The following is a 17,705-nucleotide window of genomic DNA, read 5'->3' on the forward strand; positions in this document are numbered from 1 at the left end:
GTTGTGGCAGGACCTGAAACGAGCAGTTCATGCTCGAAAACCCACAAATGTCACTGAGTTGTAGCAGTATTGCATGGAGGAGCGGGCCAGAATTCCTCCACGGCGCTGTGAGAGACTAATCAATAACTACAGGAAGCGTTTGGTTGCAGTTATTGCTGCTAAAGGTGGCGTAACCAGTTATTGAGTCTAAGGGGGCGATTACTTTTTCACACGGGGGCATTGCGTGTTGCATAACTTTCTTTAATAAATAAATGAAATATGTATCAAATTTATGTGTTATTTGTTCAGGGTCCCTTTTATCTTTACTAAATATCAAATTAAACATGTCAGCTTAAGCAAAAAAAAAAAATCTAATTTATAAAACAAATGAAAACAAACAACTTTTTTATCAAGGTGATATTTATTTTTGCGGTAGTTTGGTACTGACCAGCTGATTTCCTAAGCAATTTACATTGAGGCAGGTGGTTCAATCGGCATACAGGCTATACACCCGTAGCATGTGTGTTTATTTATTATTATTATTATTATATTGTTTGTTTTTATATGTTGCTTTATATTAGAGTGATTTATTATTATTTGTTTACATTTCCCTCCTGTTTCATGCTTGATGCTCTTCCCCCGCAGTCCCCCTCCCCCATGCACGCAGTGGTCAATTACCTGCACAAGATGATCTCACCTTCCTCACCTGTTTGTGATTGACTGATTCATCTCACTTTTAAAAAGGGGATATGAAGAGAAAATGGCAGGAGCAAGCTGTTGTAAATTTGTTATTCTGTAACTGGGCGGACTGATGGAACTTGTGGGAAGCTGAGAGCGGACAAGAGTGATTAGTATACTTTTAAAGAAAGCAAAACTTGGGAGCGGTGCTCACTGGTATTGGCACCTGTACAAGAGAGTGTTCGTGGTAAAGAGGGGGTGAGCCGGTCATTTGTTTGGACATTTTACTTTTGGTTAGGAAGAGTACATGGCGGATTGCATTTGGTATTTTCTCAGTCTCTGTCTGCGCTCTCGGTTCCGTTCGATCAGTGCTGCCAGGTTTATCTCTGTACAGTATGTGTGTTGTATGTATTTTAGTTTGTGCACGGCCGGCACGCTTGTTTTAAATGTACATTACTTTTGGGGGTTGTTTTTAGATGTTTGTTTGTGAGGGGTCCTTGAGGGGGCGGGTTATTAAAGTCTTATGTCTACAGCAGTATGAGATTGCTTCTGCATGGCAAATGGTATTGTTAATTAAGATTGCTGCAAATGTATACTTTTGCTGTTAACTTCTATTATTGCTGTTGTTGATGTGTATTATTGCTCATTTTATATTGTTGCTGCTAAATTACACTTTTTGCTGCTAAATCATATATGTATATTGTTAGAGAAGTGGTGTGAATCTAAACTGTTAGGCTATAGAGTTTCAGCTGTTTATTTTTATTATTTGAAAAATCTCTGATTTGCTGGTGTAAATGCAGGTTTGTTATTTGTTTGTTTTGAATTTGTTTGAATATTAACTCAATAGATTAGTTGTGTTTCTTTTGTTTATTATTGGAGTTTTTGTTTGCTTTCTTTTGTTTTGTGTTGGGTTGAACACAGGCAGTGGAAACTGATCTGCCTCTGTACTCGAGCAAATGGGTATAATTGTACTGGTTTTGCCTATCTCTATACACCCTCAAGTATTTATTGTGGACTGCCCAATAAGAATTGTAGTTCTGTCCTAATAAAAATGTATTGCTTTTTAATACTGTCTCAAATGGCATTTGTTCTTTGGAGAGGACTTTCACTGAAATCCCCAATTTTAAAATGGGTGTGCTATATACAGTGTGGGTAGGTAGGTAGGGGTGTTACAGTGTGGGTAGGTAGGGGTGTGTGTGTTATATAAAACTTATCAACGTGTGTCTAATTTTGGGACTAAAACCCCAATGATGTAGTCGGCTACAAAGCACTGTGAAATAGTTTATTATAACTTTAAGTGTTACACACCTAATAGATAGATACTGTATCATGCTTACTTCAAGTGGGAAACACCAACACCACTAGTCGGATACAATGCGTTTGGGGGGGGGGGGGGGGGGGTTGCCTCTGAGCTTTAATTATATGGGGCGCTATGTGCAATGAAAAACAAATCCAGCTCGTTTTGACATCGCTCTGTCAGTTAATGACTGCCCAAAACCTGTATCGTCTGAAGGGGGTTGCTATCCTTGTACATAAAGGGTGGAGAAAGGAAGAGTCAGGTTTCTAGAATGGAGACGAACAGCTGGTGCAGCATGTTTTATTCACAAGATGAAGTAAACTCTGCAACTCCAAATAGAACAAAATGGGTGAAATAATCCTTTCAACTACTGCCTTCAAGTCCTGGGGAAGGCAGTACCCACTGCTTATCCTTATAGCATATTTTATAGCAGTAGTGTCAAAAACATACAAACTGTTAAAAGATGACTGTTGGGTTTTAAGCAATTTTGGATGCGTTTCTCTAGAAATCTCAAACTCAGTAGTGTGACATAGATTTATGGCCTCCTCCACTATATTCCATAATGTTGCAATTTTCGGTGCCGCACTTAATTACTTAAATAGATTAGGCCTCAGCACTTAACTAAGTCTTACAACCCGGTTAGCTTTTCCAAGATTGCACTTTACAAAAATTGTTGCTTAATGTTTAATTACTGAATCTTTACATGTCTACATCCCCTGAATTATTTAAAATATGTTGAAGAAAAGTTATTGTATTTGGGAATACTAATACGTTTCTTTAACACGCTGTTAAATATTGAGTCTTTTAATGATCAAAACAGAAACCATAGACTGAAGAGCAAAGGACTGGGAGAAGTGTAGCTCATTTCAATACACCCAATAAACAAAATAACAAGTAAGAGCAGTGATATCAATCATGTGAAAAGTTACAAACAAACACAAGGCCCACATTTGCTACTGAAACAATGGTTAATAGACCCAAATAAGGCTATTTCAGTTGCAATTTCCGTGGTCAACCTGCTGATGCAGTTTAATTAATGACTATGATAACCAATCCTCCCACACCATCACCCAGTTCATGCTTGTTTCCTCAAACATACTGTGGAGTCACAAAGAGAAGCTGAAACAATGTTGTCTTTCATTTATATATAAAAAAAAAATAGTCTGATTTACATGGTTTGAGGTGTAAACGCCATTAACGCCATCTTTTAATGTGCACTAAAAAAGTTAACTTGCTGCCACTTTCCCTCATTAATATTATACTTGTCATAATCTATACTTGTTACACATGTCTGAAATAAATAGACAATTTGAAATATTGTTTGTTGTACATGTTGATTTACAGTTTACCTCATGTAATGTGACCGGATACAGGATGTTCATGGTTAGGACAATCTCCCCCTCCTCCACTTGATCCTCTAGGTCTCCAGGCATCCGCAGTGGTCCTGTCCTGTGGAGGTGGTAGCCAATCCCCCTCAGAATACTGAGGTTTTCAATGTGGCATTGTGACAGAGATCGAATGATTCTTAGTGTTAGATCTCCCTCCAGACCTGCAAGGGCGCTGTGTAAAGGGAACAGAGTACCCTGGACTGGATGGCAAGACAGTTCATTCCCAGGGTTAGACGGAAGTCAGCCATCTAGAAAGGGGGCGGAGCTATGGTACACAAAACCAATGACCCTGATGGGAAACAGTGTTGCATCCGCGTATTGGAGGCGCGGATGCACTCGTTGACCAAGGGGTCATGAGTGAAGGTATAAAAAGGGGAAGTAGTGATGTGATCTGTTCCTTTGTAAATGGTTAGAACAAACCTAAAAGGAGACTGGTGAAAACATGAGCGGTTTGTTTGTACTGTCACCAAAGGCCAGCACCAAACACTTGTATCACAAAGAACTGTATTGCACCATGGGCACTAATTCACTCAGTAATGGACTTCTGCATGTGTTTTGTGTTTCTTGTTGGGTGTATTAAGAACAGGACTATTTCTGGACAAACCCAGGGATTATAAATAAAGTAATACATGCCGCTGTATAACTTAGCATCATTTATTGTTTACTGTTTGTTTTGCTGTCAGGCACTGGAATTACAAATCATTAAACAACATTGCACCTGGATTATAATTGTCTGTCTGCTTATTGATCACCTGCACACTGTTAACCACTTTGCCACAGGCATGTAAGCTAAAAGTAAGGTTGGGTCAAACATTGGTAATGTCTCAAGTGTTTGCCATCTATCAACAGGGATCAATGGGTCAAATTTAAACCTGTATTTTTCCAGTATGTAAAGGAGCAATAGTGACTCATATGACTCTAATTTCCTCTTGATCTGCTTTGTTTCAAAGAGTTCACAAAGCCACAGCATCCAACATTAAGGGAGAAGCCACAGAAGACTGAAATCGAGCTGTACAAAACAGCTCGTTTGAGAATAAGAAGGTTTTTTGAATAGAAACTCACAGCTTCTAGTAATCTCAATTCATGTATATACAATGTATTTCATGGATCCATGATACTTGTGACAAAAAAAAAAACCAGACTAATCCTGCATGTAGGTCAATGGCAGCCTTTTATAAACTATAAAGGACAATATCTGACAATGCCAAAGGCAAAGTGGCATTTTCTGTACAATTCCTCTGATAGTGTTTATGTAGACCACATCATTGAGCGCTCTTAAAATACTTCATCACCACCATCACCATCAACAATACATGTGTTACAGACCCTGATTAGAACTACATTTGGGCTGCCTACTGTTACCTTCAGTAAGGGAGTCCAGGGTTTCTGTTAATCAGGATCTGTGGAACAGGAATTATATACTGTACTGTAAATTAATATTTTATGCTAGTTGTCATAGTACTCAATGTTTAAAACAAACTGCTGCAAAAATGTCAGCTTTCTCACGCAACATTCTCTTTTAATCAATTCCATGTGCTGCAGTAAACAAACGATCCATATCTTTCATGCTGTGATAGCTGAAGGGAATGTTTTTGTCAATTCAGCCAAAGTAAGAAACAAATTTGTTACGGAAACGCAGATAATTTTGTCTCAAATCACCTTAAATTGAAACGTGTTCCAGTGTGACTACTGAAGAATTGTTAAACATGTGTGGTAAAAAAAAAACAGAAAAACCAGTGGCCTGACATACACATGACAACTAGATATGGGAGGTTTTGGGAACAAAAGCAAAAGATAATCAAAGGGCTGGATCATATCAGATGGAATGGTTTGTAGACAGGAAGTAAAATGGAAATGTTAAAAAGGTTGTATCATGGATATATCGAGGTTGAAAATAATTGGTGGAAGCAGCTACTGGAGAACTTCAGGACTGCTGCATCTCTCATTGTCCTCTGTGGCCTCCTCAAGACTCACCTGTTTAGGCTGCACTTGTAGATCTTTTGATCTACTCCTCTTACTATGTTCTGTACTTGCATGACCTAAGCACCATGTTACTGGATTCTCAGCTGAAGCATTAGTTCACTACTATTATGTTATTGTATATAAACTGTGAGAGACTGGGGGGAGGAAGAGGAATCAAATGTAGTACAGGAGGGGTCTCAAAAGACTACATCCCCCAGAATGCAACAGGAAGGAGCCAGGATGAGAGTCACCTGGCTCCAATCAGTAATTATTATCACCTGCCTGCAATTAGCAGGCAAGTATTTAAGTATTTAAACCAAGAGAAATGTTTGTTCTACATGGTTTCCAATTTTTGTGAAGTGAGACTGTCATTGTTAAGAAACCTGGGTGGGGTATAATGGTATTGTGTGAACCTTTGCTGCGTTTGATGTGTGTTTGAAAACTGTTTTGTGAAACTGGTAGACAGCTTAGCTGTCCGGTAATAGAAATGGTAATGGTTTTTAAGGGTGAAAATGAACCTGAGCTGTAATGCTCTTTCACAATACATTGTTTTAATCCTAACTTGTTACATTTTATCTTGCACTTTATTTTACTAGTATTCTTTGCACTTTCTGTAAACTATACTGTATTTAAATATTGTTTTGCATTGTAAGTCTGGGGCACACTGTACCCTTTGCACAGCGCCCTCACAGGTCGGGAGGGAGATTTGTAACTCGGTTCATTCTTTTTCTGTCACAGGGTATTTTCAGAGTTCCTGTTTTGCACACATTTACCAAACAGCATAATTACATAATATAAGAACATAATTAAAGTATATCTAACTTAGTGTGTATTACACCATTTTGTACCATTTATATGAAAGACACATACATTATATACATTGACTGATGGCTCCTTGCATGTATTTTAGTCATGCACTTTTAGTTCATATCCCAGTCTTTCTATTTCAGAAGGAACCTTCCAGAGACATTGAAAGCAGGCAAGTCATAGGAAGACCATAGGCAGACGATCAGACTATGATACAAATTTAATTTGGACGTGCAGGACGGACAGTTTTACACCAATTGCTATATGGAAAAAATATGTTTACCATAATCTTTAAAATGTTAGAATATTTACTTGGTTTCATTAGCTGTATGTACTTTAACTGAGCAAAACAGAAGTCGAAATACAAAAATCTAATTAGATGTATTCTTTTGAAAATGATAAATATATATACAGTGCCTTGCGAAAGTATTTGGCCCCCTTGAACTTTGCAACCTTTTGCCACATTTCAGGCTTCAAACATAAAGATATGAAACTGTAATTTTTTGTGAAGAATCAACAACAAGTGGGACACAATCATGAAGTGGAACAAAATTTATTGGATATTTCAAACTTTTTTAACAAATAAAAAACTGAAAAATTGGGCGTGCAAAATTATTCAGCCCCCTTAAGTTAATACTTTGTAGCGCCACCTTTTGCTGCGATTACAGCTGTAAGTCGCTTGGGGTATGTCTCTATCAGTTTTGCACACCGAGAGACTGAAATTTTTGCCATTCCTCCTTGCAAAACAGCTCGAGCTCAGTGAGGTTGGATGGAGAGCATTTGTGAACAGCAGTTTTCAGTTCTTTCCACAGATTCTCGATTGGATTCAGGTCTGGACTTTGACTTGGCCATTCTAACACCTGGATATGTTTATTTGTGAACCATTCCATTGTAGATTTTGCTTTATGTTTTGGATCATTGTCTTGTTGGAAGACAAATCTCCGTCCCAGTCTCAGGTCTTTTGCAGTCTCCATCAGGTTTTCTTCCAGAATGGTCCTGTATTTGGCTCCATCCATCTTCCCATCAATTTTAACCATCTTCCCTGTCCCTGCTGAAGAAAAGCAGGCCCAAACCATGATGCTGCCACCACCATGTTTGACAGTGGGGATGGTGTGTTCAGGGTGATGAGCTGTGTTGCTTTTACGCCAAACATAACGTTTTGCATTGTTGCCAAAAAGTTCGATTTTGGTTTCATCTGACCAGAGCACCTTCTTCCACATGTTTGGTGTGTCTCCCAGGTGGCTTGTGGCAAACTGTAAACAACACTTTTTATGGATATCTTTAAGAAATGGCTTTCTTCTTGCCACTCTTCCATAAAGGCCAGATTTGTGCAGTATACGACTGATTGTTGTCCTATGGACAGAGTCTCCCACCTCAGCTGTAGATCTCTGCAGTTCATCCAGAGTGATCATGGGCCTCTTGGCTGCATCTCTGATCAGTCTTCTCATTGTATGAGCTGAAAGTTTAGAGGGACGGCCAGGTCTTGGTAGATTTGCAGTGGTCTGATACTCCTTCCATTTCAATATTATCGCTTGCACAGTGCTCCTTGGGATGTTTAAAGCTTGGGAAATCTTTTTGTATCCAAATCCGGCTTTAAACTTCTCCACAACAGTATCTCGGACCTGCCTGGTGTGTTCCTTGTTCTTCATGATGCTCTCTGCGCTTTAAACGGACCTCTGAGACTATCACAGTGCAGGTGCATTTATACGGAGACTTGATTACACACAGGTGGATTCTATTTATCATCATTAGTCATTTAGGTCAACATTGGATCATTCAGAGATCCTCACTGAACTTCTGGAGAGAGTTTGCTGCACTGAAAGTAAAGGGGCTGAATAATTTTGCACGCCCAATTTTTCAGTTTTTTATTTGTTAAAAAAGTTTGAAATATCCAATAAATTTCGTTCCACTTCATGATTGTGTCCCACTTGTTGTTGATTCTTCACAAAAAATTACAGTTTCATATCTTTATGTTTGAAGCCTGAAATGTGGCAAAAGGTCGCAAAGTTCAAGGGGGCCGAATACTTTCGCAAGGCACTGTATATACACTACCGGTCAAAAGTTTTAGAACACCTCCATTTTTCCAGTTTTTATTGAAATTTACACAGTTTAATGTCTCAATGTACTCTGAAATTAAAGCATAGAACAAATAAACAATTGGAGATAAAAAGAAATCATGGAATCATTTTGTTTAACAAAATTTAATCTAAATTTTTGACTCATCAAAGCAGTCACCTTTTGCAGATATAACAGCCGAACACACTCGTGGCATTCTTTCTACAATGGAAATCAAATATTGTTCGGAAAGTTCTTCCCAACACTGTTGCAGAAGTTCCCACAAATGTGTTGCACTTGTAGGTTGCTTTGCTTTCACCCTTCTGTCCAGTTCATCCCAAACCAGCTCGATGGGGTTTAAGTCTGGAGACTGTGCTGGCCATTCCATGATTTGAAGCCTATCGTCTTGTTCTTTTCTTCTGAGGTAGTTCTGACATAGCCTGGAGGTATGTTTTGGGTCATTATCTTGCTGTAGGATGAACCCCTGACCAACTAGGCGTATACCAGAGGGTATTGCATGGTGCTGCAAAATGCTGTGGTAGCAGTTTTGGTTCAGGGTGCCACTCACTCTGTGCAAGTCGCCGACTCTGGATCCAGCAAAAGAGCCCCAGACCATCACGCTTCCTCCTCCATGTTTGACAGTTGGTGTCACACACCGAGGAACCATCCTTTCGCCTACTCGACGGCGTACAAAAACCCTGCGTGATGAACCGAAGATTTCAAATTTTGATTAATCGGTCCATAAGACCTTCTTCCAGTCTTCAGTAGTCCACTGGCGGTGCTTCATGGCCCAGGCAAGCCTCTTTTTCTTATTTTTGCCATCTTAGCAATGGCTTTCTTACTGCCACTCGACCTGTAAAACCTGCAGCTCGAAGTCTTCTCTTCACAGTTGAAACTGAGACTTGCTTACTTCGACCAGTGTTAAGCTGTGCTTGAAGCTGTTGTCCTGTGAGCCGCCTATCACGCAAGCTGTTGACTCTCAGAAACCTTGTCTTCTGATTCTGTTGTGGCTTTGGGTCTGCCAGACCTCTTCCTGTCAGAGTTTCCTCCAGTTTCCAAGTGCCTTTTGATGGTGTAGGAAACTGTACTCACAGACACCTTGGCTTTCTTTGCAATTTCTCTAAAGGAAAGACCTACACTTTTAAGGGTTATAATGGTCTGTCTGTCTTCCTTTGTTAATTGCCTTTTTCTCGCCATTATGAGAGCAATATACTACTTCCTGCACTACAATACTGTCCAAATAATGCTTAAGAGGGTGTAGTAACACAGTCTGTTCCAACACTGCTTTTATACAGACAGAGGGTTTGTAAGTAATCAACAAAAGTTGGGACACCTGTAGGAATTGTTAGCATCAACTTTCAAGGCTTAATTTACTTCCATTGCTGCAGAACAGCTGTAAGTTGTTAACCCATTACTTGTTCCCTGAAAAAGGTATTTTTGTATAACTCTGAAATGTACATTATTTTTCAGTTTTTGGTAACCTAAACTTTTTTTTTAACCTCTGGCAGCTTACCTTTGTACCATTTCAGGTTATTCACTGGACTTGAACTGCTTAAATTTCAATAAAAACTGGAAAAATGGGGGTGTTCTAAAATTTTTGACCGGTAGTGTATATATATATATATATATATATATATATATATATATATATATATATATATATATTAGCTCAAAGAGCCAGCTGCCCAACATTTCGATATGTTGTACATATCTTTCTCAAGGGAGCCTGTGTTTGAATCAAAACATTGGAGGTATTTATAGGTTTTTGACGGCATGACAACTATTTGTTATTGTTTACGTTCAAATCCATGATTTATTCTTACATGATGTAATGGTGTTCTATATATTGTGACATCATTTTTACTTCTATCTTTGAATCTGTATTAATTCTAATTAACACTACTTTACCACCAATTCGAGCATATATGGATGACATGACAACCATGACTACAACAGTAGCCTGCACTAATCGATTATTGGGCAAATTAACCAATAACATTGAATGGGCACGAATGCAATTCAAGCCCACTGAATCAAGGAGCATCTCTATAATTAAAGGCAAAGTAGTAGATAAAACATTCTTCATTAATGGTGAGGCAATACCAACAGTGTCTGAGAAGCCAGTGAAGAGTCTTGGGAGATGGTACGACGGGGATCTAAAGGACACAGTTCGTGTGGGAGAAGTTAGACAACAAGCAGTGGAATGGTTGAAGAGCATAGACAGCTGCGCTCTACCAGGTAAACTAAAACTCTGGTGCTTTCAGTTTGGTCTACTGCCGAGGTTGCTGTGGCCACTGACTGTGTACGAGGTTTCTTTGACAACAGTAGAGAAGCTGGAAGCTTTAATCAGTTCATACATCAGGAAATGGTTGGAGTTCCACGCTGCCTCAGCAGAGTGGGACTTTATGGTAAAGGAATACTGCAGCTACCAGTCTCTGCTCTAACCGAGGAGTTTAAGTGCGCCAAGGTCAGACTGGAAATGACATTAGTAGAGTCACGCGATAAATGCGTAAGGGAGGCAGCACCTGTGTTGAAAACTGGAAGAAAGTGGGCGGCAAAGAAAGCTGTGGAAGATGCAAAGGCTGCCCTTCGAATTGGTGATATCATGGGGCAAGTTCAGCATGGAAGAGGGGGTCTTGGTTTCAGTTCAACTCCTCCTACATGGCACAAGGCGGCCCCAGCTCAAAGGAGGAAGCTGGTAGTCAACGAGGTGCAAAAGCAGGAGGAGAGGATGAGGTGTATAAAGGCCATTTCCCAGGCCAAACAGGGAGAATGGATGAGATGGGAGAGTGTGGAACAACGCAAGATTGGCTGGAAAGACCTATGGTCAATGGAACAGAGCAGGATCAGTTTCCTCATCAGGTCAACATATGATGTTCTCCCATCACCACAGAACCTAAACCTCTGGGTAGGAGAGGATCCCTCATGTCCTTTGTGTTCATCACCTGCAACATTAAGGCACATTTTGACAGGATGTAAGGTGGCTCTTAGCCAAGGACGGTTTACTTGGCGCCATGACCAGGTGCTGCGATGTTTGGCCTTAGCATTGGAAGACAAGCGTAACATGACCAATAAGTTGCCACCTGTTCCATCAAAACATTACACACAAAAGACAACATCTCCGCCCAGGAGAGCAACCACCAAGAAAAGGTGTTAAAACCAATCCTCGCCCAGGACAACTGGAAGCTGCTAAAGACTGGAATATGCTGGCAGATGTTGGTCAACGGCTTATTTTTCCACCTGAGATTGCCACCACTAACCTTCGACCAGATATTGTCTTGTGGTCTGGATCAGCACGCCTTGTTCACCTGGTAGAGTTAACAGTGCCATGGGAGGATGCTGTAGATGAGGCGTATGAGAGGAAGAAACTGCGGTATGCTCAACTAGCCACTGAAGCGGAACAGCGAGGATGGAGAGTTCGGGTTTACCCAGTGGAAGTGGGTTGTCGAGGATTTGTGGCACACTCTACAACCGGTTTCTCAGAGACGTCGGATTCAGTGGCCAAGAGTTGCGTCGCACAGTGAAGAACTTATCTGAAGCAGCAGAGAGGAGCAGCAACTGGCTGTGGTTGAGACGGAAAGATTCTGGCTGGGGACAGATAAGTAAGCTGGGCTGAGTTGAGTGGGGGACGGAGGGGGGTGATGCTGGGACGCCAGAATCACCGTCGAGCCCTCTTGAGGTGTCGTGGGCTAGTCGACGAAACACTGAGGATGGAAGGTGCCCACTTGAAAACCCCAGAGATGTACCCTACTTAGCTCAATCCAGACGGTTGTCATGCTGATGCGCTGGGGAGGCCGCACTTTGGTTGATCCCCGGAGCCAGCATCGCAGCCGTTGTGTGTGCTGATGCGCCAGGGAGGCAAAATAAGCTGATCCCTGGAGCCAGCATTACACTTCAGCCATTAACACCAGACAGAAGGATATCTACATCATCATATGGAAGGAAACGTAAATGGATGGAGACACATATGGATCACATTAGTTTACTGTAAAGCTACGTCTTAGTTGGTGCTTATCTTGGCGAGAGCCGAGTTCAAATCAGCATGAAGTTTTAACATCTACTCTCGTGTAATGGAAATCAACTTTATATAACCTTTTATTTTTATTATCATATATATTACATTTACTAACATTCTTGCCAATTTCTATTGATAAAATATTTAGGAAACCATCTTATTGCTGGTAAAGTTACAGTACTTTGGAAAACAAAATCCCACAACAAAATAATGATTGTAAATAAGTCTTTACAATCTCATCTCTTCTTTAAGCTGTTAATCATGTATATATGTATTTATTTATGATCTATTTTGATGTGAAAATCTATTAAAAAACCAATTCCAAGTCTTTAAATGTAGTGTTTTAGTAACGTTACTGTCGCAACCATGCTTGTACACATTAAAGCACATTGAGCCAGGCCTTGCATTTATATTCACCTTTAACTGTAGGGGCGCATATACTCTGACAAAGGTGCATGGGCTTATATACGAAACAAATGAGCAATTGCATTCTCTCAGAAAACAGTGTGTTCTCTAGTACAAGCCCATGTGCCTATCCAGATACCTTTGGCTAACCTCTTCATCAATCCAGCCAAGTACTATATCTGCTTTCAGCAAACTGAATCAATGAAAGTTATAAATCAGATTTCTTGGGATTGCTAGAGAGTCAGAGTAAGCCATTCTCTCTAATTACATTCTTACTGCGTGAATATGCCAGTACTAGATTTACAACATATTACTTGCTGTACATCTCACTTAAAAACACAAACTGTTTCAAGCTTGTGCATTAATTCTAATAGCAGTTCTGTCTTGTACTAGCACAATTAATCCTGACTGGTCTGCCAGTAAACCCAGAATTTTTTATTTATTTTTTAAACAAGGCCACTTACTACTATTATTATTATTATTATTATTATTATTATTATTATTATTATTTATTTATTTTTTTAAATACTCAAGCTGATTTGTAATTTAATGAGCAAGGCAACTCACAAGTTAAGTGTTACCTCCAAAAAGATTACCATTTACTACCCATGCAAAATGACTAGATGATGTTTTATTTTTTCAGCTCTGCAAAGTGATTTTATCGATTTTTGAAGAGGTTGATTTCTCTCGTGATACCAGGATTTTTAAAAGTAATCGAAACAAGCAGACATCTCTTTAATAAAATCCTTAACTATGCCCATTTTTAGTTCGGTATAGGGTGTATGGTGAAACTTATGTCGAAACTGTGGTTAAATAGTATGCAATTTTAATACAAATTACAGTTAGAAACTCCTGCACAATATTCATAAATACTGAGTGCTAATTAGGGAGTGGTCACATGTATAAAAAGAGCCAGAAATGCTTTGTTTGTGGGAGGAGTTTGGGGTGTGTTTGTGCTGTGAGTTGTGAAGTGGTTTGTTTTGGGTAGTGAAGGCGAATGTCCAGCCTATTAGTCTTTTCTTAAACCTTTTATTTTGGCCCTTGTGCCCGGTAACATCTTGGGCCACAGCACTGTCCCACCTGTAACGGCAGGAATTAGAGACTCAAAGACAGAAGCTGCAGTTCAAGCAATACATGTACATTTATTACACAAACACAAACCAAGGGCCAAAATAAAAGGTTTAACAAAAGACTAACCAGTAGGTTATGAAACGGCATGGCTGTGTTTGCCCTATAGTTTAGCACATTAAGCTGACTTGCTGGTGGGGTTAGAATGGCATCAGATCCAGAATCTCTGTCACAGGGAATATTTTTTGGAAGGTGCTGTGCATGCTCTTGACATTAATTGACCCACTTTTTCTTTTTACTTTTACTCCAGAAAAAGTCTGGTGGTGAGACTGACCCAATAACATTTAAATATCATACTGTAACTCAGGATAAACTTACAGTATACAGCTTTCTTTTGTTAAGACATAACATTATGTGGAACTGTCATGCATTCTTCAATAACTCCCCTTGAAAAAGGCAGAACACTAAAAGAAGGAAACACACAAGTTCTTATTCAGTTCACTGACGTCAGGAGGTGATAAAGCCTGAAATATAATTAAAGACCAAAACCTTTCATCCATTTGAGCTTCATTTCTATTCATTTCACCAGTCCTGAATCCGAGATGACAAGCATTAGCATGCTGTTTCATCAGTTTGCGTCTAAACTTATTGTCAGCTTGCCTTTTCAAACACTGCTTTCTTGGATATAACTCTTATTATATCCTTTATTGTTTTGCTGTTGATCTTTTTGTTATCTCTTTATCCTTCTACAACATTGTTAGTTCACTTCTGGTACAGAACGTATTAGGAATCCACACTCATGGTCTTATTTTTTAATACTTTTGTGGCAGGGCTGAGGCCTGCCCCTGTAAATAGTATGTTTTGCTTTGGGTTTCTAAATAAAATATGGTTTTGGGTTGGTTTGTAAATAACAATGTGTTTGTTTAAGCTGCCTGGAAGCCTGGGTATAAAACCATGTATCAGGTTTAGCAACAGTTTGTCTCCGCACTTTCAGGTAACCGATCCTCCCAGCTCCGTCTCCCAAGCACAACCAACTCACTAATCAACACAGTTCCCTTTTATGCTCCAAGCCACGCCCCATCAATCCTCCATGACCAATTGCTAGTCAGTTGTATTCATGGAAAAACAATGGTTTTGACAGATGGGGCAGCAGTGTGGAGTAGTGGTTAGGGCTCTGGACTCTTGACCAGAGGGTCGTGGGTTCAATCCCAGGTGGGGACACTGCTGCTGTAACCCTTGAGCAAGGTACTTTACCTAGATTGCTCCAGTAAAAACCCAACTTTATAAATGGGTAATTGTATGTAAAATAATGTGATAACTTGTAACAAATGTAAGTTGTCCTGGATAAGGGTGTCTGCTAATAAATAATAATGTGCAACTCAAAACACCTGTGTGACTGTCCTTCTCAAGATGGCCACCGCAAGCCGACTCTATACTTAAGGTATGTTCCATCTTGGTGCTTGACCCACGAGATGATAGGCCAGGTTTTTACCCCACCTTCTTACCTTCACCCTGCCACATAAGAAATAAAAAAGCAAATGAACCAATAGTTCATCACTTTACAAAAAAATATACATAAGATGAATGACTGACAATTTGTAGATTAGAATAAATAGTTAGATAATGTACAATACAGAAGAATAAAGGAAAATGAATGGATAAATAGACTCAATACCATGATGCCTGAAGGTTTAAATATAAAGGAATAGTAGATTATTACATCATTATCTGAAGTAAATTACATCAAAAACCCATAAATAGATTTAAACAGAAATAAGCGAGTCTAGTTACCATGGCATCAAACGCCTAGTACCTTCACTGTTTGTTTCCAAACACATTCCCTTGACAAATGTGTTAAACATATGCTGTGTACTTTACATCTGCTCTTACAGGTTTAATCTACTTTACTGTGGACCAAAATGTCAGATAAATTACTACCGGTGCTTCTGGAATAATTTTTTACATTTCTTCTGAAATGTTGGGTAATAATTTAGAATATGTAATTAATTATTAATGGTATTCTTTCAACCTTCTTTTCTCTTGTATTATTCTCAAGCAGTTCATTTCTATTGAATTTGTCAACTCTTTAATTCTCTCAATATATCTCTCTTTATATCCTCTTTTTTTTCTGTTTTGTAGTCATTTCATCAGAACAGCTTATTTTTATCCTTATACCTAGTACTTTAGGAAAGGCTCTTTCAGTATGGATAGGATGTGCAGATGACATGTATAGGTACTGATGCATATTAGTAGGTTTTGAGTAAAGATCTGTTTTAATAAATCTCTGAACAGGCTTAACCAAGGTATTTAAGAATTCAATTTCAGATTTTGTCCATTGAAATGTTAGGGTGGATATTATTTGCTAATGATTACATTGTTATTTGAATTATGAAACTGGAAAAGAGGTTCTTCTCATGTGTCCACATTCCAAATATGTAATTGTGACAGAAATACAATGAGTTTTGGTTGTAAATCTCCTTCCCGACCTGTGAGGGCGCTAGGCAGCGAGAACAGAGTTCTTTGGACGGTCTGGCCTGACAGTTCTTTCCCCGGCCGGGAAGTCGGTTAGTCTGGAAGAAGGCGAGACTCCATTGCAGGAACATATTGACCCGGAAGGGAAACGACGTAGCAGCTGCAGATAGTAAAGATAGCTGCACTCATTTACCAAGGGGTCATGCGTGATAGCACAAAAAGGGGACGGAGAATCGCAATCCACTCCTTTGCTTTGGTTACGGAAACATAACCCAGAAGGACCGTGCAGCATTTTATAAAATATTGTGAGTGTTTGTTTGTCTTGCCTATAATTGTTACTTGTGTTTTATAGACAACTAACACATTCCGGAGCTGTCGCTAAGGGCCAGCATAAAACCCGGAAGAGCACTGCACTATTGTCACCCACCACGAGCACTACAGCAGTCAACAGACTGGTGACTGTGTATGTATATTGTGGGAGGGATACCTGTGTTTATTGTTTGGGACTGCAACCCGTTATTATTTTACCCTGTGCATTACACATTGCTGTGTATTGCCGGGGATCATTGTTTTGGTCACCAGACCTGGAGTATAAAAATAAAATACCCCTTTTCCATGCCGGATTACAATCTCTGTCTGTGTTATTCCTGCACTGCATCACCTCTGCACCTGTTCACAATCAGCCACTTTGCCAGTCATCCATATATGTATTCTAAAGGTTTCTTGGCTAGTTTACTAAATAACATTTCTTCCCATTTACCCATATATGTGCTTGCCTAATTGTGAGCTATCGCTTTGCCATCGTTCTGCTTGTAACTTTTATTACCCAACAGTTTTCTAAAACTATCTTGATCATATTTAATACTTCTTCTGTATAATGTCCTTATCCTTTCTGTATCCAGTGCTTCTTTATATGCTTCTAAAGTTTCATTCCAAGGAACACTGGGGTACAGGGATTTTACATCCATCCATCCAGCAAGAGAGAGAGAGAGAGAGAGAGAGAGAGAGAGAGACCATGACCACAGCCCTGGCCATCGAAACAGGTCACCATAAAAACAGCTGGCTGGCCAGACAGAACAGGCTGTGCAGTCACTGTAAGCTGGGAGAAGTCGAAAAAGATGGTGCACTTCCTGATGTCCTGCTGCAAATACTGCCAAATAAGGGACATACCTCCCTAAATTCTCAAGTCAGTTGACACAGTTTTCACACCTGCCTGACCCTGAGAAACTGCGGATCCTGCTGGGAGAGGAGGCTCTGACAACAGAGCCAGCAGCCCAGTACCTGCCTGCCTGTTGCAGCCTGAGAGACAGTGTAGACACTCAATAGAAGTAAACTGTTTATTGTTAAATTAGACAGGGGGGGAGGGGGGTGTTTATATGTAAGGGATAACATGTAATGTTGTGTTGCATTAACATATGTCTGTGGTTGGGTACCAACAAATGTTAATGCAACACAACCCACAGAAAAAACTAATTCTTTTTTTTAATTTAAAATATGTTAATATATAGACTTCCACTTTTGAGAAAAGATCGCCAGGTGCATCTTTGGGCCAACCTAATGGTATGTCTGTCTCTCTTTA

This window comes from Acipenser ruthenus, unplaced genomic scaffold (genome assembly GCF_902713425.1).
Source record: "Acipenser ruthenus unplaced genomic scaffold, fAciRut3.2 maternal haplotype, whole genome shotgun sequence".
Lineage (NCBI taxonomy): Eukaryota > Metazoa > Chordata > Actinopteri > Acipenseriformes > Acipenseridae > Acipenser > Acipenser ruthenus.